The following is a 24,872-nucleotide window of genomic DNA, read 5'->3' as shown; positions in this document are numbered from 1 at the left end:
TCAAGTCCCTCTTGCCTTAGTCAGGTCAGTTCAATAAGAATCAGGCAACAATTGCATATCCACTGCAGACCAAAAATACTATGAAATTGCTCTACTTGCCAAAACAAACCTCTTTGCAAAAATATCTGTGGATTGGTGAGACAAAAGTACTTTTTTTTTTTTATTTAAAAAATAAAAAAATTATTTCAACCACATTTCAATGTGGTTGTGTTGGTTTGCGATCCAAAATCAGACAAGTCCAGTCATTATAGAGCTCTAAACTTTTCTTTATATCCGGTCTTTGCACATTACATGACAAACTGACAAACATTCCAAACAAGAGGGAGCCACCCCTCTGATTCAAACCACCTGGCTTTTAAAGCATGGCCAGGACTAATTAAGGGGCGGAGACAACAATTACATTTCCAGGTAAACAAAAGAACAAACATTTGTGCTAAACAATATTCCTAAACAAATATTCACAGAATTACAACTAACAATTTAACACAAACAAAAATAAGCTGGGACCAAACAAAAAATAAAAACATCTCTCCTCCTCAAACAATGGACCTTCCCAGTAGGTAAATTGGAAACACCAGGTCCTAGGCATCACTGCTCATGGGCGCGCCTCCATGGCAGCACATGACCTGTTGAGGGGGGGTAAATCCCTCACAGTGAAACTAGTGAAATAACACTAGTTATTTCAACCACATTAGTTTTATTTCTAATGTGGTTGAAATAAAACTTCTTCAAGAGGAATGGTCCATAATTTCTCATGTAAAAATCTAATTTCTTTTGTCAGATTGCTTGGCTGTGGTTGTTGCTATAGAAGCGGCAGAACAATTTCTTAGCTTGCTGTTATGATTCTTCGGTGTTTGGACTTTTTGTTTCAGTTATTTTCTAGGTTGATCATGTCTTTATTCTTTTCTTATAGCTTGTCATTTTAGTTTATTTCTTGTGTTAGTTCAGTTATTCTCATTGTTTGTATTCTGGATTTGCTTTTCTAGATTACTATTTAATTACACATTCCTTATTTACCTCTTCCTACTTCCCTCCCCAGCTGCATTCACTTATCTGTAATTAGTTCTTCTTTTTTTTTTTTGTCATTTCCACTCTCTCCTCTGTATATTAAGCTCCCCAGTCTTATTGTTCTACACGGCTCTCCTTCCGTTACTCTTCATTCTTCACCGTTTGTTACCCTTTACTCAGCCCGGTTTTTGGTCTCAGCTTAATCTCCATAAGTTTCTTGTTAACTTACATGCAGTACTTTGCTTCATTAAATTCTGTCCTCTTGGGTTCTCCTTAAATCACCATTATGACAGATGGGGCAAGAATGTTTTTTTTTCTTCCCCTTTGTGGCAAAAATAGAAAAATCTGTAAGAGGGCAATACTTTTTTAAGAGCACTGTATTAAGCAGTGAGAAAATGTTTACCCATAATACTTGACTGTCATTGACTCAGGTAATGCGTTTTAAAATAGATTACATTGACTTTTTTTGACATAATCAATCAATAGGCTTTCTTCTTCAGAGCCGTCAGCAGTTTGTTGGCCAGAACACATCACCCTGCAGTACGTAACTGTAAAAGACTGTGTTGTCCTCAGGGAAAGGTACACCTTACCAGCTACAATTCGTGATCTACATGCATCATAATATACTGTGACAGGTGTTCTGTGGTCAATTCATGGCACCTAGGTTCTGTGAAAAACTTCAAAATTTCTGCTCATGCTATGCTGGCTGAGCAGCCTTTGATTGAAGCTAAAGTGTGAAGGACCACTCCTTCCTTTGGGGGCCTTGAGGCAGTTTTCCACTCTCTGAGACAGGCAGAGGAGTGTGGAAGACTGATTTATGAGAAGCTGTAACAGCAATTAAGTTACTGCCCAAGGAAAATGATGCACTTGAAGTCTTTTTATTCCCAGAAATTCAGTGCTACTGGCAACTGTTAACTTCAATTTTAATTATGTACTACACACACAAAAAGCTTAAAAAATGTAGTTGGAAAGAAGAAAGAAAATAAATAGATAAAATGTAAATGACTTAAATAATAGCTTATGCCACCATTCAGTCTCCTGTAAACACATTTATTGTCGCAAAAGCCAACACTGCTCAGATAAGTAGAACTTCCTGGTTCTATTTTTGTTTCTCTGTAGCATAGCTTCTGTTAGCTTGTAGCTAAAAGAAGGACAGATTTTTTTTTTATGGTTTAGAAATGAGACTTTAGTGACTAAGAAAATCAAATGTGTCTAGTTGTTTACAACTCTGCCTTATAAGAGACGAAGACCGGTGTTCCTCTTGGAACCAAATATTTAGGCCCGAGCAGCAAAGCGCTGCGAAGGCGTATTGTATCTGTACTGTTTCTTATTACGATTCTGCCCCCCCAAAGAGGCGCCTTTTTGGGGGCTTTATCATATTCAAAAACTCACCAAACTTGGCGGTCGCGACTAGAAAATTTAAAAATTTTGAATTTTAAGGTTGTCGCAAAAATCGCAAAAAAAATTGCTCAACGCCGGCAACTAGCAATTTTCTGTTGACACAATGGTATGAACGTACTTCATCGTAGAGACATGAAATTTGGTACACTTGTAGAGCTCACCAAAAGACTCAGAACTTACATTTAATGTTATAAGCCAACTATCACAGGAAGTCGGCCATTTTGTATTGAACGTCCATTTTTTACCTCGATTTTGACGTTTACAGCCTTCGTATTTGATCGAACTCCTCCTAGGGATTTCGATTGATCGACTTCAAACTTGGTCAGTCTGATCATAAGGCATGTCTGATTTAAAGTTATCAAATTGGTGAGTTTTGGAGCATGTTGAAGGGGGGTTAGCAGGGGTCAAAGTTCACCTACTCGCCATGAAACACGAAACTCTTATATTTCCTATACAAAAACACATAGAGGGACCAAACTTTCAGTGATTGATCGTCATCGGGTGTCCTAAAATACCCTGTGGTGAAATGATGACATCACTTAGGCCACGCCCCCTGAGAACAGGAAGTGTCATGTTTTACTGTGAACGGTCGCTATCTTAGCCCTTTGACCTAATCAACATGAAACTGTGTCCAGAGACAGAAGACATGTTGGTGTGTTGTGGATTCTAACCCCGACCGGCTTTGACATAGCAGGTGGGCGTGGCGGCGTGGCGAAGTGACCTGTAACGCCGTTGCCATACGTTTGGCTCTGAATTCCACAATTTCGGGCCCAGCTGCTCCAAACTCACTAGGATGGATCCTTATCCACCCACCGACAGGAATTCATAACAAAATTTGGTGGGCGTGGCCTAATTTCTCTATAGGGCCCCCTAGAGTATTTTAAATGAACAGCCCCAAGCCATGCTTTAACCTAGAATTACGAAACTTGGTACACATGTGTATCTTGTCAGGACGTACAAAAAGGTCTATTAGAGCCATGGTCGAAACCAAACAGGAAGTCGGCCATTTTGTATTGAAGGTCCATTTTGGACCTCGATTTTGACGTTTACAGCCTTCGTATTTGATCGAACTCCTCCTAGGGATTTCGATTGATCGGCTTCAAACTCGGTCAGTCTGATCAAAAGCCATGTTTGACTTAAAGTTATCAAAACGGTGACTGTATGAGCTTGCTGAAGGGGGGTTACCAGGGGTCAAAGTTCACCTACTCGCCATGAAACACGAAACTCTTATATATCCTGCACAGAAACTCACAGAGACACCAAACTTTCAGTAATTGATCATCATTAGGTTTCCTAAAATACCCTGTGGTGAAATTATGACATCGCTTAGGCCACGCCCCCTGAGAACAGGAAGTGTCATGTTTTACTGTGAACGGTCGCTATCTTAGCCCTTTGACCTAATCAACATGAAACTGTGTCCAGAGACAGAAGACATGTTGGTGTGTTGTGGATTGAAGACCCGACCGGCTGCGATGAAGCAGGTGGGCGTGGCGGCGTGGCGAAGTGACCTGTAACGCCGATGCCATACGTTTGCTTCTAGATTCCACATGTTTCGACCGAGCTGCACCAAACTTGGCCTGACTCATCCTAGTGTGATGCCTGACAATGCTATGTCATCATATTATGACGTCATCTAAGCCCCGCCCCCTCAGAACGAATTAGAGAGATCTTCTGTGTAATTACATGATAAACAGTCCATGTTCGTCGTTTGTAGGGCAATGCTGCCCTCTGCTGTCCACTGAAATAGTTTCATTATTTCAGTAATTCGACACCAGAGGGCAGCATTGCCCTACGGAATGACAGAGTTCAATTTTGTAAAAAAGAGGAAAAAATTAAAAATTTGTAATTCTAACACAAAAACTCACAGAGACACCAAACCTTCAGTTATGGATCATCATCGGGTGTCCAATAATATCCAATGGTCAAATGATGACATCACTTAGGCCACGCCCCCTGACAACAGAAAGTCTCATATTTTACTGTGAACGGTCGATAGCTTCTGCACCAAACTTGGCCTGAGTGATGCTGGTGGGATGCACGTCGATCCTACGTCATCATATTATGACGTCATCTAAGCCCCGCCCCCTCGGAACAGGAAGTGCCGTTTTTTTCCTTGGAAAGCTCTGTTTATGGCTCTCTTGACCTAATCAAGGTGATTCTGTGTTGGATGACAGATAGGAAGTTGGTGTCGCTTGCTTTAAAGTGCCAAGAGTATTCAATGGCGGCAACGCCGTTTGTATACGTTTGCCTCTACATTCCACATACTTTGACCGAGCTGCATCAAACTTGGCCTGAGTGATCCTGTTGGGATGCCTGTCGATCCTACGTCATCATATTATGACGTCATCTAAGCCCCGCCCCCTCAGAACAGGAAGTGCCGTTTTTTCCTTGGAAAGCTCTGTTTATGGCTCTCTTGACCTAATCAAGATGATTCGGATGATGAGCTCTGTCAATGCTCGCTGCTGGCTGAACCGTGTGGGCGTGGCCAAATGGCGAATATCAGTCCATCGCCATATTCATACGTTTGGCTCTAATTCACACATGGATCATCCGATTGCTGCCAAAATGAATATGTATGACCTTTGTTCACCTCTAAAGAGCCCAACGGGTTTGAGATGTAATTTTACTCCACTGCGCCCCCTAAGTTGATACATCGGCTATATCTCCTCGATGCATCGACCGATCTGCACCAGATTTTTTGACGGTCGTCGGGGAGCGCCGCCGAACGCATTCACGCGTGTCGCCCGGTGGACGGGCAGGGAAAATGCGCGACAGCTTCTGCGGCTGCTGGCGGGCGGCGGTGCTGGAAACTGCGGCAGAGCTTCTGCGGTGGGGAGCGGGCTGCGGCTCTGGAAAATGCGCGAGAGCTTCTGCGGTGGCTGGAACCCCCGCGGTGGCCAATAGGCCGGAGCGGCGCTTGCTGCGAGGGGCGCCCGAGGCTGCTCGCAGCTTTAATTTTTTTTCTTACTATTCTTTTGGGGTATATCTAGATCCAGCTATGGCTTGCTATTACATTGCTATTATATTTCTAATCTTCAATAGACTCTCTTCACTCTGCATTTGACCTTTTTCAAAGTTTATTAAGCTAAAATTAGTACCTACTTACTTGTCCCTGCACAAAGGAAGTTGTTACTTCCTTTGTAACAGAGCCATTTAGCTTGATTGTATTAGGACCTAACAAAATAACAAAAGCTTAGATAAAAATTGTTTTTTTTTCATTTTCATTTCAAAAATGCTTGTGTTTTGCTACTAAAAAAAGATTAGTACACTACTGGGGTTTTTTCAGTTTATGCTGTGAATATATATTATTTAAATTAATGCACATAGATTATTTTAGCTGTTTTTGTAAAATTGTTGAACTGAAATGTCTAAGATGCGGTATAAGGAAAGATAAAGGTACAAGCTAACTTAAATTGCACAGTATTAAGAGAAAGAAACCAATAATTTATAGTTTTGTCCATTGCTGTTTGTATCTACTGTCATGGGAACGTGGTGTAAGAGCAATTATTCAGCAAAGAGAAAATTCAGTTTCATGGGTTTTCACCCTTATGGACTAATGTTTGTGTGTCATAAGGAAATCTGAGTAGCAGTAGAGGATTAGGTGACTGGACTGAGATTATATTGACTTCAGTTTGATTATTTACTTGCGATGCAAATTGAATTTCATTAGGATCACAGGTGCAAGGGAATACATCATTCTATGCACAAAGTCTCCTGTTTGTGACTGAAAAAGATTTTCTACTAGAGGTAACCAGTGACTTTTTAGGTTAGAAAAAAAAAATCTACTTTCTACCTGAGTAAATTCTCTTACTACTGGTGCTGAAGGGATCAGATTTTTAATCATCATTTATAATATCCTTTTATTTGCTAAGATTACTTGCCTGGATGGATGTCTTTGACAAAATATTAAAAAGTTAGCTAATAACAAACAAGCAACCAAATAAATCTGCTTGCCTTCTTTAAAAGCAAGACTTTTTTTTTTTTTTGCCTAATCAGGTTTCATGTTACACTCTTTAGCTTCATCCCTTTCTACATAAATGCCCATATAATTAGACTCATAAAATTATCCCATAAAAATCCCATAAAATTAGTGAATACTCATTCAACATAATTCATTATTCATCACCATTAAGTATTATTGGTTATTCTCAGACAAGAACTCTTAATCAAGTGAACCAATGTCTGAAATAACTTTGGGCTTAGTCTGACTTCCAGTAAGTAAAACGGAATGCTGATTACAGAAATGCAGCCTTGTGTCTATAAGAATACACATCCATATTTGTGTTTTTCCTTAAGCACTAATTTGTCAAATGAAGATAGTTAAAGTAAAAATTAAGCCCAATTTATTTCTATAGCACATTTCAGCTATGAGGCAGTTCAAAGTGATTTTACATTATAGATTTTTTTTTTTTACCTTATCACAGTAGAAAATCCTTTTATGGACCATGACTTTTTTATGACGTTCTTTCTGGTTTGGGTTTGAGTAATATTACTATTTGAACATATTTCCCCAGAATTGGTGGTGCTATAAAAAGCTTCATCCTTGCACAAATCCATCCTCACCCATGGTCATGGGTAAGGTCATGGGTAAGCATGGCTGCTCTTGTGATGTTGGAAGACCTTGCTTTTATGTATAAAACCATTTCATTCTTACCATCCAGAGTCCTTGCTCTGAACTTACAGGGCTGCAACGTAATCTTTTTTCAGAAGTTTCTTTCCTCATGTGTGACTACAGAAGTATGACCGACACATAAAAAAGAAGTCCTTTTTTTCATCTGCATAGACAAAATAGTTAATAAAATTATTTTCTTGAAGATGTCTGTAAGCTTTAGCAAATACTGACAAATTCTTAGGTTGCCAAAAGAGAAAAAAAAATCTAAGCCATGCTTCATAAAAGTAATGAAATTTAACAATTTTGCATTACTTTTAACCAAGTTTTAATTTTTGGGCACTAGCCCAGTGTGTCACAAAAAGTGTGTCATAATCTTCTGCTGACAAAATATTGAGCTCTTTTGGTCTACCATAAGAAACATGTACTGTGAATTTCTAAAAAGTATATATCCTAGAAATTTTAGGTTTTTATGACACAATGAAACATAAGAAAGTGAACAGATGAACAGTAACTGCCGCAGTTAATACATCCTTGCTGAGCACTTTATTATGTATCCAGTGATAGCATCTGGTAATTAAATTTCTTTAGCCTTGAGAATTGTCTTAACGTAGATTTGTTTACCTAATATGCATGATGTTATGTTATTTTCATGCCCATGACTTGACTTACTTACTGTATATCCAAAGGTTTCTCAGTAGGATTGAGAGCGGTAATAATCCTGCTGGGAATGCCAGCGAGCAGATGGTTACATTCTGGTCGTATAGGGACAAATATGGTCAGAAACTACACTTAGATGGGCTGTAGAGTTTAAACCATGCTCAGGTTCAAACCATGCTAACAACAAAGTATGTCAGAGTAATGTTCCTTGCACCATTACACCACAACTATCCTTAACCATTGATATTTATGCAAAGGGACAGGAGCATATCCCAGCAGATAACAAAGGGTGAGGTACATCCAACAAAGAGACAACATGTTTCCACATTCTTAAAATGTGGAAGCGCTCACATTTTAAAAATACCAATCAACCTAACATGACTCTTTTTGCATTACTGATGGAAACTTGAGTATGTATGCACAGTGAACACACAAGCTCCAAACAGAAATACAACAATTGAGGTAAAACTGCTCACCTTTTGTGAGTCATCAGTATTGGCATTGCACTGTACCTATTGCATCCAAAAAATAAGTAACGTGCATTTTTTATGTTGCTGGAGGAGTGGATTTTAATACTTCTACCCACTCCCTTGATGTCCCTTATTGTTATTGTATTGCTGTAATTTTATTTGTAATTTGGTGCGTTCAATAAACTTTGAAGTTTATTACATGTTAATTGTGTGTGAAGGGCACACTATTAAACATTTTATTAAAAACAATTTTTTCTACATTAACCATAACCCCTTGTTACTGTTTTTTTATGATTATGACAAAAATAAAATCATGTAATGTTCTAACCTTTATTTTTCCTATTTCTCTAATACATTCCAAGCCCAATATATCCCAAGGTAATTATCATCTAATCGCTATTTACCTCTATCTATGCTCATCTCATGCCTGACTGTACTGAAAGATGTTTCTCTCTGTCAACCCTTTCTGCAGTTTCTTTTGTGTTTGTTCCCTAATGAGCCCTTTTCTTGTTCATTTTCATGATGCATTGTTGTTTGTTTCTTGTCCTTATGTATTAATCCAAAATAATGGCATCATGGAGACCTTTGAGGGTTCAGTAATGGACTATTATTCAGCAAGATTTAATTTGACTTGACATGCAGCAAACCAAACTGATAATTTATTTATGATCTGGATCAAATTGGACTTTGGTTACTAATGAATTATGATGGCCCAGCCAAGCTCACCATCTTCTCATCCCTTCTGTTGTATTATTTGGCCCATGCTGTTAACATAGTGCAAGGCGAGCAAAATTAACAACAGGTAAATAACAAAAGCTAAAATGGAAAAATGGTTAGCTGTGCTGCCAAAGGTGTTCTTGCACACCCTTTATTTATATATATATATCTGGAGAACACCCCCGACACCATCACCCCTCATCATCCTCAAGAACTACTGTGGATCCCTTCCGGTTCCAAGGAACCACCCTTTGTTGGTGGCCTAATAGCAAAAAGGCCTAATGTAGAAACGCAATGGATGGACAGAATAAATGTAAATCCTTGCTCAGTCTAACAGATTTGACTACTACAGTTAAACAAAGTTGCTTTGTATTTGCGTCAGGAAATGAACTCACATGAATGCCAGACGAGGCCTCTGTCCAAGAAATGTATGTGCAGTTTGTATAAACAGGGCATAAATAAATTATAGTGTAACACTTCAGCGTGTCAGCGTAACTCCAAGTCAATCCTCTGGTGTAAATTCTCTCTTTCCTTATTAATGGGAGTTGCTTCTTGCCCAGGCCACTTCCTGCCAGCTGCGACTCTCCTTAGCAATTAAATTAATTCCATTTGTGTTGAAGACGCTTCGGAGTAGGAGTCTGGAGACACAACAGCAGCGTGAGGCACCATCATCTGACAGCAGCACCTTTGAAGTTTCTAGATACTTTAAAATAATCATGAAAACAAAGGAATGAAAACACAGTACATATGCTAATACATTTCAAAGACAATGCAGTGTGAATCTGATATGCCACTTTGCTGGAGGTTTTCTTTCTCCCTTTAATGATTCCTAATGATGTTTCAGCCAAGCAGTTCATTTTAATTGAATCAGAACCTAAAACGTGATCCACTACACACAGTTGCTGCTCCTTTTGAGATAAATGTGGGTTCTGCCTTTATCTCTCTCCTTTAAACTGCGTGGTGTGGCTTGTCTTGAGTCTTTAAACCTCACAGTTGATTTTCAGCTCAAACAAGAATACTGAGGAGCACCTGTTATGATGACGGAGCTGGAGGTGGTAGATGAACATATGGGGTTATAGTCATTGCTGAGTCACAATACCTTTGAATGAGCTTTACACAATAAGACTTTGGGGTTATTGTTAAGTGTGAAAAGAGCCTTATCTTCAGGTAATTTTTTAAAATATTTTAATTTTTACACCTTTTATCAACTCAAATAATAATCCCATAATCAATCTTGCATAAAAAATGGTAAAAAGAAAAAAGAACTGCTGTGTCAAGATCTACATCAACACATGCGTAACCACAAATTAACTGAACAAATAAATGACTAAAAACACAAATTAATTGAGGTTATTCACTTGTGCTGCACATTAAAATTTTTCTCTAGCATAGTCATTTACTATGTTTATACATGCCAAAACGATTGCTTGTTACAGACCATAAGGCCATTCCTACATCCTACCTCTAGCTGCTATACACTGCAAGTCGGATGGTAAATAAATAAAAAAACGGCATCACTTGTTATACTGTTATCTTAGTTTAGTCCTTTCTCACGACTGTTCTATATCAGTGTAATCACTCTTACCTATTCCATGCTGGTTTGGGTTCAGTGACTGTCAGATCCACCTGTTGCTATTCTCATGCCCCATGCTTTTGAATGTTACCCTTAATTTACACTGCATTCAGTTCCACCCTACAGTCAGACTGCAGCTGTTCTGGATCAACCCAATTTCCATTGCTTCCATGCCTTCTCAGCTTCGCTCCACTGCGCTCTGAGTGTCTGCAGAGGTTCTAGAAGACACTTGTAATCTTTGAAGACTGACTCCGCACTTGCTCGGGTGTCCGGCAAAAATAGAATCAATTCTAATTTTCGCAAGTGGCTCTGTGGATGTGCGAAGCTGTGAAGACACAAAAGAAACTGTCCTCACATTGACTATTATAGGTGTGTATTTACTGCGGAGGCCACACTGTGGCGGAGCCAGATGCTGTGTAAATTAGGAATTATGGTGTTTTGTTCAAGGTTTGTTTGGTTGTTGTTTAATCAAAAATTATTTTCCACTTTATCAGCAGCAGCAAATGTCACCTACACTTCTCCTTGTTGAAGAAATTAAAATTTTGCTGTTTTGATTTATTTTCAGAAGTCAAATTATGTGATTTTGAAAGTTATGAGCAGCACAAACTGAGCTAATTAAATACGCAAAGTGACTTGCCAGAGACTTTCAATCTACTATTGTTTCAAAAAGCAGAACAGCAAAAATGGTTAACATTGTGTACTCAAAGCTCTGACCAGAAAACATTATTATATCAGTATTTTCACAGCAGTGGAAATAATCGCTGATACTCTGTTTTAAATAAAAGCAATTGGCTCATTGCTTTGTGCAGATTTATTCCTGATTCATTACGATACCATGTTTTTACTCCAGATTACCATACTGGGACAGTATAGTGGTCCATGCTTACAATATCTGGAAAATAATATGAAGCTATAAAATCTTACTCAAATTTGACGACAAAAAAAAACTACAATAAAAACTTGGACATGCATGTGTTTTGAAGCCAGGATTTAAGTGTGTTAGGGTAATTGCCATACTCCTCTATCAGCAGACAGCCAAGTCTCTACAGTCTGCAGTACTCATACATTATCTCTGACAATATCATGACTCAAGTGCAAGAGATATGTAATATGCATATTGCTACACTTACAGAGAAGTCACTAATATTGAGTTGCAGTTTATCAACAAAGAGGATAAATAAACTATGAATATTGAGAGTTGGACAATTTAATATTTGAAGGAAAGCTAGGAATCATTTATTTTTTAAAAGAAATGAACAAATGCCACAAAGATTTGATAAAAACTGTAAAATAGTTCCTTAGTTTAGCATCAACATGAAGCTTCAAAGCTCCATTTGCTGCTACCTTTGTCATTAGCAGCTAAGAAAGAGTGGCTGTTCTCAGAAGGTTCCCAAAAGGCTCTACATGGCTTTACATGTTTATGAACACAGTAATTACTGTAAGCACCAATTAATGGTCAGTTTTCTTCTATGAGGCTCAAGTCCAAATCTGTACAGTCTCTTTCAATTTTTTTTTCCCCAACAGCTAAAACAGTTCTTTTACACTGTTCTTCCTCCTCCTCCTCTTCTTCACTTTCACTCAGTGGGCCGATGCTGGTTCTTTCAAGGAAGAACCAGCAAAAAGGACATAAACAAAAAGAACACAAAGAAAGCCAATCGTTAAAAAAAAAAGTCTTGTCCTGTTTACTTACCTTACAAACCATTTTCGACCAGATCCTCAAAATGCTGAAGCAAATATGAGTTAAAATGGTGGAGGCTTCTGTGTTACTGTAGTAACCCAATGTTGCCTCCAACCCCCTTTGGGTCATAGCAGATGGCCCAGAGAGACTGGGCCATCTGCCTGAGCTTGCAGCAATCCCTCCTTCCTCATCCTCTCCACCCACTGCCTCTCTAGTGCTACCTGCTGTCAATCACACCCAGCTCCATTCTTCCTCTTGCAACTCAGTTCCAATGACATTTTACTTGAGGCTATCCGCCTCACGTTCCTGATCGTGAGTACTGACTCGTTCTTCTTGAGTTCTTCAATGTTATGTCCTGGTTTCCCCATGCTTCGTTCCTTGGGCTTCATTGTAGGTTGCAGAACTGTTCCAAAGTAGATAAGTCAATCTGAGTGAAGTCAACAACCAATAAACATATATATCTCAAAGGAATTCCAGACAATTAATTTAATGCCTTTTTTAGGTTCCCAGCAAGTCGTTGTATTTCTGATTATTATGACATCAGTTTAATGCAGACTTTTTAATTAAGGCTTTTATTACCATTTTAGTAATCAGTATATTGCTTTACATTAGCAGTGTGCCCAAAACTGTAATCAGAAATTAACATCCACTCTCCCTTTTAGTCAGATAATTAACAGTGACGGATGGACGCCAACAATATTACAAATAATTACAGATAATGTAAAAGTTAACCTCAGCCGTTGTAATGTGTTGTACATATTAAGTATTTTCTTCAGTAGCTGTTTCTGTAGTTCTCGGTGTCCTCCTTTTATTATATAAATTGTTACACATTAGATGTACATTTTCTTGATTAGGAATGATAATGCAGACGCATGCACTTGAATGTTAAGTGAGATCACATTTAATTAGGCTTTGTTTTGATGAATTCAACTTTCGAAGGCAATACTGCTTTTTGTATAAAAGCACAGTCAGAAGCCGGCCTAGAACCTCCTGGTTTAGGGTAAAGCAAGAAAAATAAATAGTACAGTCTCGAAGGGAGAAACCAAGAGTTAATTGAGTAAAGATATTTTGTTGTTGTAAAGTTTCTCAATTTAATTATCACTCAGTGAATAATTTCCTCAAGTTCCCTCATTTCAGACAACAGTGTCCATAATTCTTCAAATTAAACATAGCATCATGGGCTTCTTTTTTCTCCCTCAAAAAGCTCATTATCCATGGTTTTCCCACTTCAGATTTTCCCTCCATCCTTTGGCTTACTTTACAAGAAAGCGCCACAGCTCATCTTACTCAACACAGCCAATTTGAAAGCAGCTTAATCCTTGAGAGAATTCGTCTGCTGCTTCCAGTTGCATTCTGTGATTGATGTCTGGCAAGATCCAGTCTAATGTACAACATTTGTATGATTGACACCACATATGTGCGTTCTGGAAAAGCTAGTGGATGCAAAAAAGCACTAAGCGGGCTTACTTTGTGCCCACTACCTGCATGGAGATTAGAAACACTTGTCAGGACTGCAATGCATCAGCAGCTGCGTCCTGATTGTATTTGAAGTCAGTTTACAAAGCAGAGGTTTTCTTGTTGGGCTAATTTGGCTATTCCTGCCTTTTGAAGCACACTTGATTGGCCACAGGGGTGTAAATGCTAACATGAAGTATGAAAAAGGTACAAGTCAAAGACATCTTCTCTAAAAAAGGCATTAAGTAGGACGTGTAGCCTGAGGGCATAATTTTAGACAGCAAAATTAATCTGCTGGGAACCAAAAAAGCATCTGATGCATAGAGTAAATCACATGACATCCACTTGATGTATCTTTCTGACTATGAAAAAGGTGCAATGCACATGTGAAATTCATGTCTACAAACAAATATTTTTTTCTTTAAATATAACCATACCAGAAATAAAATGTTTAAACCCAGAAGTATAATGGTCTACTCTTAAAATAGACATTTATATAGGAAGTGTAACAAGATTTGGTGAAGTCTGTATCTCAAAGATTTATCAAGTAGCTGTTTTAATTGAAGCCTTTATTACTATCCCGATACACAGTAAGTGTTTGCTCTAAGTTTGATACCCCATCTATGTATGAGACTCTTATTCTTATGTAAGACAGAAAGTAGTTCTTGAGCTTTGGGTAAAGAATCAACTGAGGGCTTTCCCATAATTCACCCAAAGCTGAACGATGGACGTGCGGTCACATGATTTGTAGGACATTCACATCTGTACACACCTTTCATACACAGCCCGGTCCGCCTGAAGACAACCCTCCAGTTTCAGTATACGTCACGCTGGGATCCCCACTCTGCTCATAACAAAACAGTCAAGAAGAGCGTGCCACACCTTTCTGCGGACAACTTTGCAGGTTCCATCTGTGAGGTATTGGCACATTGTGTTCCTCAATGTGACGGATAAACACTCCTCAAAAGTATTCCTATCACCTGGGGATACAAAAACCAGATAGTAGAAGCAGACAAGTTCAAGCAAATAAACATTGCTGTCCACGTGCATTTCTGCATCAAACACGCCCACAAATCTCTGATCATGCACACAATACACCTCATCGAGCTCTGTGGAAAATAGCTTGACCCAGGCCTCTTGTCAAGAAGGGAAGAAGGCCCCTTGTGAACAAAATGACAGCTTTTTTGTTGTACGGCTATGTCAGTTAGAGCATAATGTTGATGCTTTGGATGAAATGCTTTATGAATTTCCCTCTGGGCTTAATAAAGTATATTCGTTCATTCATTCATAAAGTATGGGAGAGCATTAACAGAGACTACTGAGACTAATCAACTACACTTGGTCACAGAGGAACCTAAGAACCCACTCTACTTTAAAATTGCTTATCTGTGCATTATGACTACTTGCTAGAAAAACTAAGCGAGATAGGTTTCTGAGCACTGTCAGAATACTGTGAGTGACTAGCCATTCACTTTGCAGCTTCTCATCTGCACCAAGTTATACCTGTCACACCATCTGCCTTTCGTTTCACTGCTGTACAAGGACACAACAATATGACAGGAAAAACAATACTCTAGCATCACTTTACCATGCATTTAACATTATGTAACATAAGTTGTTCACCAGTCAAGCTAGGCTGCCAAAGATCTTGGCATGTAGAAGAATTCTGCTTATAAGCACTTCATGAACAACACATCCTCCATGTATAATGCACATGTGCACCACTCCTACATAAACAACCATATGCAGCTGTGACTCAACAACATTACATCTTAAACTACCGTCAGCACTGAGACTGTTGACTTTCACTATTGTTTTCTTAGATCTAATGGCATTTATCTGACCACTAGGGGGCACTCAAAGAGAGCATTAAAAGTGAATTTCCATACAATCAATTGAATATTAACCCTTTTCTGCCTAAATTAATTAACATATATATAAGTAATTAGCTATGTTTGTCCTGTTATTATAATTTGAATATAACCTATTCAAACAATATAATTTCAGGTATGACATAAATTAGCAATATTAGCCACAACCGGTAAAACTAATTATACAAAATATCCAGTCTCAGCTATGTATTTTATTGATGCTTCTATTTTTAAAAGGGGGCTTTGAAATTGATTTAAATCTTTCTGTACCATCACTACTGTTCATTAATAAAAATGTTTCAACTACTTTTAATGCCTGCAAAATTATAGTAGAATGTTTAAAATAATCTAAGATACTCAAACAGGCACCAAAGCTACATTACCGGTACTAGTAATGAAACTGAGGATTGATTTTTTTTGTTTGTATGTATGTGTGTATGTAAAACATAGGTGACTAAAAGAACCAAGCTGATGGAGAAACCAAACTCCACCAAGAAGAAAGTGACACATGTTTCAATTAAGCTTCTCCATCAGGAACTTTAATATCATTAAATAGTATCTAGATTGCTGATGGTCTTTATATGTGGTAAGCTGTTCTTTACTAGAAGCAAATGTGTGATGATAAAAAACAGACTCATATTTCCTTAGCAAGTCATTTCCTTGTAAAATCCCATGCAGACAGACCAACAATTTAAATATGTGGCAGCAGGTCCTGTCATAAATCCAGAAACCCATTACACTCATGATATTAGTGAAGAAGAGGGTGGAATGTTTGTCAGGAAAAATGCTGTTAAAGTCCACTTTGTTTGCAGTTAATATTCATAAGCACTTTTTTTCCTTCAAAGTAGAATGTTCTAGATTATTTGGAACTGATTTAGTAGAATTTGGAAGATGAGTGTTGCACTTCTGACTCAATACCTTTCAGATGCAATTTGTTCAGCAATTACATTTGCAAGTCTTATCTTGTGACACTTTAGACATTGCCATTTTTACCCAATCTTTGTAAGTTAGATTAGATTGAAAATATGTAACAAATTCTTTATTTCAATGCACATTTTGAATTTTCTAGTACATGAATATGCTTTGATCTAAATCATTCTGCTATAGTTCTTCATGCATTTCCTAAGTGTTAGCACTACGACTCTCTGTGAAAATGAAGCATTGAGTGTGATGTGCAGAGTTAGTTTTCCTCCACATACTAGATTTTGCATACAGGCCAAGAAGTGAAGTTTAGTCTCATGTGAGTAGAACTGCTGCCACTGATTTGCTGCACTCTTATGGCTTGTGGCCACTTGCAAATGGGATTTCTTATTGCTTTCTTTCATCAATAGGTTTCTTCTTGCAACTCTTCCATTGTGGAATTCATGGCTAAAAATTGTCCTATAAACACATTCTGCTACCAAAGGTTTGGATGTCTGCAGCTCCTCCTTTTAAGCTCTTTTAAATATTGTGCTGTGGACAATATTTGAATGATTTTTTTTTACTTTCCCTTTGTTGATTGTATTGTTTGTGTCCAAGGTTTCATTGACTTTCCTTTTGTATGACTTTCGCATCTCATTTAAAATGATTGAATTACATATTATTATGGGTCCTACAAAGCAAGTGGTTACTGTTCTACCAATTAGCTACAGCAGTTTTCAAGCTATCATCCTTATAAATGTTTCTAGGACTCTACATTTTAATGATGCATGTTAGAGAAACAGGACCTATATGTGAACAAACCTGAGGTTATGGCTCTGAAAGACAATGTTATGCAAATCAGCGTCAACTTCAGGTTGGCTTTACTTTGATTACATCTTTGTCATCATCATCCCCCTCAATGGTTCTCTTTGGTTGTTTCACCAGTGCCAGTGCTGGATAAATGTGCATTCTGAACTATGAATGATGATCTGATGCTTCACTAAGTGTTCCAGGATAAAGCTCGGAGTCCCAGTGTGAATGTTAACTTAAAATACTTTGCTATCTGAATTAAGATCCATGCCAAACCACTATGTGGTAAGCCAGGTTTTCCCCATCGAAAAAGGTGCATTTGGCCCAATGTGAGTATGTTTGAACAATACAAAACATTCCTGAAGGCTTCTACACTCTTGGCTAGACAGGATTCTGTTCTGCGGTGGGTGATAACCAGCTTGGCATAAGAATCATACTGGCATTTAAAAGCATTGCATTATAGTCTGACAGTAGCAGCAAAAATATTTGAGCGTGTAGAACCTAATGTCTAAGAACACCAGAAAAGCTAGACAGAGAATCACAAATTACTGCAAAGTAAAGTTTAGAACTTTACTCATATTTCTTTCTCTGCTTCTCAGAGTACGAGTAAGCTCTATTTGAAATAGCATTACTTCTTGGAAATTTTGTGTCAGACCTCTTCTTTCAGAGTTTCTGAAATAAAGGTGGTATTCAGAGGTGGACATGGTGGTATTCTTTAGGTCATTGCACTGCTGTATAATTCAAGTGTGAGTAAGGTGACAAACTGATGACTGGACATTCTCCATCAGAATGTTTTGATAGAAATATGAGTTCAGGGTTCATCAGTTACAGCAATTCTTAAAATGTACTGACGCAAAGAGGCCTCAAGCATAATTTTACCACAACAGTGTTTAACTTTTGGCATGAAATTCTGTTTTTGAAATGCAGCGTTAGTTTCATGTCAGATGTGACAGGATCCCAATCTTCTAAAAAGTTCTTGTTTTGTCAATTGATGTGTATTTAAGCGGGGTTTCAGCCACCTCTAAAACTGCCTTTGTGAGGTCTTAAAACGAAGCCTCTGATAGACAGACTTATCTGTATAATTGAGGATTTTATTTCAAACAAGCCTTGTTAGGCTTGTTTTATTTCAAACAAGCCTAACAAGTATAGTAGAGGATTTTATTTCAAACAAGCCTTGTTAGGCTTGTTTTATTTCAAACAAGCCTAACAAGTATAGTAGAGGATTTTATTTCAAAAATCCATTGATTTTATGTCAATGGATAAAAACCATTGACATTAACTGGGAAGAATTCTGAACCGAATTGTTAAAAAAAAATCTTTAACAAAATATAAAGTTCCTTCTTTTACATTTCAGAGAATACACATTACATCTGGTCCTTGTTATCACACATGAACAGTTTGATATTAGAAAACAACCTATCTCATGTTCCCAAAGTTTACTGTTGTCATGGAAAACCTTGGAAACAGGACTCCGTCTCCTTCAAGCAGTCCACCATCTGTTTCTGTGCTAGCTACTCCTTTTTTTATAGTAGGGATTAACTCATGGTGAATTAATATAAGGATGTAAACATGTTCATGCATCATGTATGTATGCCGCAGCTGTAAGCTGTGATCTCTCTTGGTACACACACCCCTACATGGTGATCCGCAGACTTCTGTGTTTTGTCACTCTTAGTTTAAGATTCTTTGAGGCCTTGATATTTAATGTTATCAGATATCGTCAGTCTGCTTAATATTTTCCTAGAAGTTTTTATGGGCTTATCAAGATGTGTATGGAAGAAAACACACAGCTTGAAGTTAATGGTGTATACAATGTTTATCCTTGACATTATTGCTCCCTAGTATAAACACTTGTTCTACATGCAAAAATATCAATCAGAAGATGTTTATGGTAATTAAGAGGCAAGCATTTATTCTCTTTATAGTCAAAAGTGGTTCTCAGCCTTGCATTGCCATGCTCCTCTATATGACATTTTTACTCAATTTCTTTAATGTTGATGAATCATGAAGGTAAGCAGGGCTGGCAATGCTTTAGATATTGTTCCTCCAGTTGTAGATAACTCTTCTCATTGTGGTTGGCCTTCTAAATTTTATCTTAACCTTTTCCAGACTGATACAATAACAATTTTTCTCATCTGTTTTAATGTTTCTTTAAAATAGATTGGGGCACAAAGTGTAAGATCTTCCAGTTTTTCTCTTGTTGTCAGGTTCTGTTTAAGTGATGTCTTGACTATAGATCTGACACTAATGAGACTTCTGTGTGAAAAGTGAAACTGAACTTAGCTTTTCATTTTTAAAAAAGTATATTGAATTTAGAAAGCATTTATTTTAAACATATATTGGTAACACTGATGGGGTGTGCATAAGACTGACATGGCACTGTTATGAACATGAAAGAGTCTTCATGAATGTTTACGACTGTTATGAAGTGTCATTCAGTAAATAATGACACTTTTAATGCAAAGTTGCATTAAAACTTACATTAAAAATTCATTAAAATAGTCAACTTTTCATTATTTTCGGATTGACACTTCATGATAAGTCATAAACATTCATGAGAACTCCTTCATGTTTATGACCATTGTTATGTCATACTTATGACGGTGTCATGTCAGTCTTATGCACACCCCTTCAAATAAAGTGTTATCCATATATATTATAAATGATATAATTTATGTAACCAGATTAATATTTAGACCTGAGTAAGTGCTGAGCAAGTGGACATAAGTTTTATCCACCACCCAGGACTTCATACAGAACCTGAATACAGTCAAGCTATCAGACAACAGAGCACCTAGAGGAGATGTTATATTTTGAAGCGCTAGAGAACAAAGTTTTCAATTAAAATGATCTAACCAGTCCCCCCCATCTCTGCCTTTCTAACATGGATGAGTCTTTCATCAGAACCTGCTGCAGCTGTACTATAAAATCTGACCAGTTGGGCTGCAGAATTGTGAAGATGGTCATTTTCACTGTTAAAATGTTTCAATTCAATTGAAAAATACTTTATTCATCCCAAAGGAAAGGCAGGAAAGATCTCTTATAGCAGTCTGTATTACAGCCTAATCACAAACTAAACTTTAGGAACAGCTGTGACTTTCAAATGGGTGATACTATGTCCCTAAGCAAATTCACAGGATTTGATTGCACTGACTGGCTCACTGAGCACCTGAGGTGAGAGGTCAGGAGACAGCTACAAGCTCTGGCTCTGTGCACTTTATGTAACGGATGTTATACAATGAGCGTTCCTGAGGTTGACATTGTAATTAAGCAAAATTATAAACATAAACAAAGGAAAAATGCCTGTAGCAGATGGTACATGCTCTGAAAGCGTTCACATTGGTGAGCGTCACCAATGTCATATTAGTTTATTTTTATTCTTCCCTTCTTTAAAAAAAAAAGAAGTTTTTCAATAAACCTTAGTGTGTGTATTGATCACAGGAACTTGGGCAATTTGACATGCTGTATTTTACTTTTGCATGAGTTCCACGCTCTTCTTCAATACATCCGTGGAGCTCCTTCACTGACTAGCGGAGGACTGTGGGGTGTAGCTCACGCTTGTGACATCAAGTGTGAGCTACACCCCACAGTCCTGAGGTGTAGCTCCACCCGAGGAGCTACACCCCAGGGTTTATATGTAGATTTTCTTTTATGGATTAAATATAAAGATAAGATTTAAACAAAATTAGAAGCTTTTGAAAGAAGGATTGAAATGTAAAGATGACATTTTTCTCTGATTTTTATAATCTTGACTCCTGAAGTCATTGGAATCTTTAATATCTACAATTAAGTATCAACTGTGTTGATTGATTTTTAAATCGACAAAAATTCAGCTTGCTAAAGGTAGTCAGTGTCGATCAACATCCTGGTGGATCTGGAAAACTGAGTTCTTTGATCATATTCTGCACTTTAATTTTTCCCTTTGTTAATTTTTTTTGAAGCCTAATGAATCTACGTAGCAGGTGAGTTTTGAGAACTAGAAATTTGTCTCATCTGAATTCCGCACAAATCTTTCTTTCTCCACTTACTTCTTCTCTTTTGGAAAAGAGCTATTTTTTTCTGTAACCTGAAGTGGTTTCTGAGTCTGTAGCTCTAAACTGGCTCACTTTCTCTGCAGAGAGACGGGAAGCCTGCAAGTTGTGCCTTATTACAGCGAGTGCAAACATTAATCAATCACAACTGATTAGGGTCTAAATCTGAACCACTGACTGCCATTTGAGGGCCTCTGACCCACATGGTTATGATCATTCTAGTCTACACCAGAGACAAACCAGGGATGGTAAAATGAAAAGATCAATTCTTTCTCCCCTACCAGGGGTCTTTCTCCCCTGGTATTGTGGTTTCTCCCCTACCATAACCTGGTAGGGGAGAAAGAGAAAAGTTGTTTGCTAAGGTAGAGTAGAATGACTTTGGAATGCATGAAGTGCCATGCTATGGGCAAATCCCTTAGCTGTTTAAGGCAATGCTAGCAGAATACCAAATATTACCAGTGGCAAATATAAACAAAAAAACAGTCAGATGGATGTGTTGCATGACATAGTTTTGGAGGCAAACAGGATTGTAAGCCCTGATCTAGGAACTTTTGCTGCATGAGCCTCTAATTCCTCCCACCCCCTGCGCCTCCCCTTCCAATATTTATGCTGTGACTAAGGGGAAAAGAACCACAAAATGTCTTTAAACAATCTGATGGATATACAGTGAAGACAAATGCATAAACGTTTTGCATCTGAAATACAGCTGAAATGCCTCAAAATCTATGCCAAAAAGTTTCTCGCCACTGTAGCCGTGAGCTCCATTCATGTATCGTTAGCCCAAATACACACAAAGTTGCATCAGCATTTCTTTTATTTCTGTTTTTTACTTTGGGAAGTCAAATGCATCCATACCTCATTACCCAGCTGTGTTTTTATCATCAGTTTACACCTGTTAGTGAGAATAAATACACACCTGGATAGCTTCTTTAAATCCCACAAATTTTTATATTTACAGTGTCAGCTCACAGCTGCTTCAAAAATAAAAGTGCCAACCGCATTATTTGTTCTGTAATGAAAAATAAACCAGAGTTATCACAGAAATATAAAATGGGGCGTAATGCCAAGGTTTTAATGACATTTTGAAGACAGTTGGAGCCATAACATCAACATTACTGAGACAGAGAACGCTCCAGTATTAATATTCTTCTCCCTTGATATTGGACTTCCAACATAGCTTTCATAGAACAATCTGTTTTATATTTGTCTCGCTTACAGATGTGAAAATTATGATCATTTTGAAATGATTCTGTGTGCTTCTACAGAAAACTGTGTCACTGCGTGTAGTAACAGAAGGAAATGCTGTCGATAATTACCGTTATAAAATGTCTGTCTTGGATTAGCTATTTAATTATGTTTTGTAGATTTTAGCTATATATTTTTTGCTCTTGTTTGTTTTAAATGAAAAGCAAATGTCTTGTTGACGGTTAGTTACGAACAGTTTGCGACACTCTTTTTCTTTTTCTTGCAAAAAAGAAAAAGATCTTTCCAATTTTTTCTCCTGTTTTAATATTACTCAATTATAATTAACTTAAGGATTACTAAACCTTCAAGAGCTGGATTTCAATTTCAGCTTTGAAGGCATCTTTAGATTCCTGCAAAGAATTAGAGTAAGACGACAAGAAATCTCTGTGGGTTCTATCCAGCCAAAGAATGAGTTGCTCATCCTTTTTAACTTTAATAATTCATACAGATTTAAAAAAAAAAAAACTCAGATGTTTGCTCGAATCCTAAAACAAATAATGCTGCATTAAGTAGCACAAATCATTTTATTAAAAGCTTGAGAAAATGGAGTGAATAAAGTAATCCATTCATGACATTATCAACAGGATCTCATATAGAATCCGTAGGGGCAGCTACACAAATCTAATCTAAATGATTTGGGTGAGAGCCAGCAGGGGTTTAGATATCTCTTCCCGGGTTTGTTGTGATGCTGCTATCACTTTAATCACACACCTAATCCTCAGTCACAAAGCCATCTGAATAAACAAAGGCGCTGCCTCAAGCATGGCTGTTTTGGAAATTTAGATGTTAACTTATAGTCCTGAATCTTTGTATAACTGTTATAGTTTTTTTTTATTTTTTTAAAGTGTTCTGTATTTATATGTTCTCTGAAAATGAAAAGTCAGACAAAATTTAAAAAAATTAAAACCATCCTTCTCCGTATTCCTTTTGTTCCTCATTATTTGATGGACCTCCCACTGCTCTCAGTCAAATGTGTAGAAAACTGAACCTTCCTGCTGATCTGATACAATCACCGATCCAACGTTAAGTAGATCAAGAAATATTTAAATACACTCTTTTCTCTTCAAAGTATTTTATAATTAATTTTTGGAGAATGTCAGATTGAATTGCTGCCTTTCTAACATGTCCATTTTAGCAGACAAGTTCCCAAACCTCTGAGGCCATCATAACAGCTGTATTCATGTTGAGGTTAAATTTCACACAATAACTAAATGTCTTCTAAAGGTGCCCTGGATTTTATTTTGGGGGTATCAGAGTAAAGGATGTGTTCAGCAAAATGCACATCATTTTTCCCCCCTGATTTCTTAAAATGGTATTTCCTTTTACTTTAGGGCTACTTTATATTGGTCTTTCATAAGAAATCCAAAACATGATGAGCAGTGCTCACTGCATATCATGTTTCTTAATGTAGGGTGAATGTAGGGTTTAAGGTGAATGCATTTCAGCTAAATGCCATTGTTAGTGCTAACAAGTATATACTCAGACCAGAAAATAGCCTAATCAATCAAGAGCAGAACGGGCAATCAGCCAAAAAGAAAACCTCTGTTAGAATAAAATCAGTAAAAAAAAAGAAAACTTTGTCATCACAACACTCATAATCAAAATACATTACATATAATTTATGGAAACATAAAATTACACATCAAAAAGTAAAAATGGAACAAAAAACTGTATAATGTAGAGCTCCCAAATCTGCCTGCTGCAGGAAGTCAAATAGTGGATTGTTTGTCTGCAGAGATCACACATTGAGACATTTTTTCTAGCATTTATGTTGAAAAAGGTGGATGTTTGTAAGGCTGATTGTGACATGTTATTTACACAGTACTAAGTATTTGTGCCCTTACTATTTGTATGATTTGACTACTGTTGTATTCTAAATCATGCTTTTCATCTTTATTCGTAGTTTCACTCTTTTGGTATCGAAAGCAACGTCAATTAAAATTACATACGCCTGTCAATTGTCTAAAAGTTTGTCTATCTGCACAACTGTTACTTGGAAACACAGTGGGAGCAGAACAGTCCTGGTTAAATCACAGATGATATACATCCAGCTTGCCAGGACAGATATGAGGAAATATCTGGAGCAAGTTATAGTTATTTGTTTTTGGATGTTCTTCTTTACTCTTGCACTTGTTTGAACTATTCTGCATAATAAACATCCTCTTTAAGCTGCCACACAAAATTCCAATAAAACACAGTGAAGTTAGTAGTCTCTGTAGAAAAAAAAATCAGAAAATTAGCCAAACGATTTGGCAGAAATGAAAAGACATGATTTCTGTGTATCAAGTAGCCACCCCAAGTTAATTTCAATCTGCTGTATGCAAGAATAATATCTACAGCTCCATTTATAGAAAGTTAGGGCATGCATTTTTCATAAGCTTCTGTCTCATTAGCTCAATCCCATCATGGTCCTGCAAGGATCCAGTGCATGTTTTCATTTGAGC

Source organism: Xiphophorus couchianus, chromosome 5, assembly GCF_001444195.1.
Source record: "Xiphophorus couchianus chromosome 5, X_couchianus-1.0, whole genome shotgun sequence".
NCBI lineage: Eukaryota > Metazoa > Chordata > Actinopteri > Cyprinodontiformes > Poeciliidae > Xiphophorus > Xiphophorus couchianus.
The sequence above is the reverse complement of the archived record's forward strand: the minus strand, read 5'-3'. Positions refer to the sequence as shown.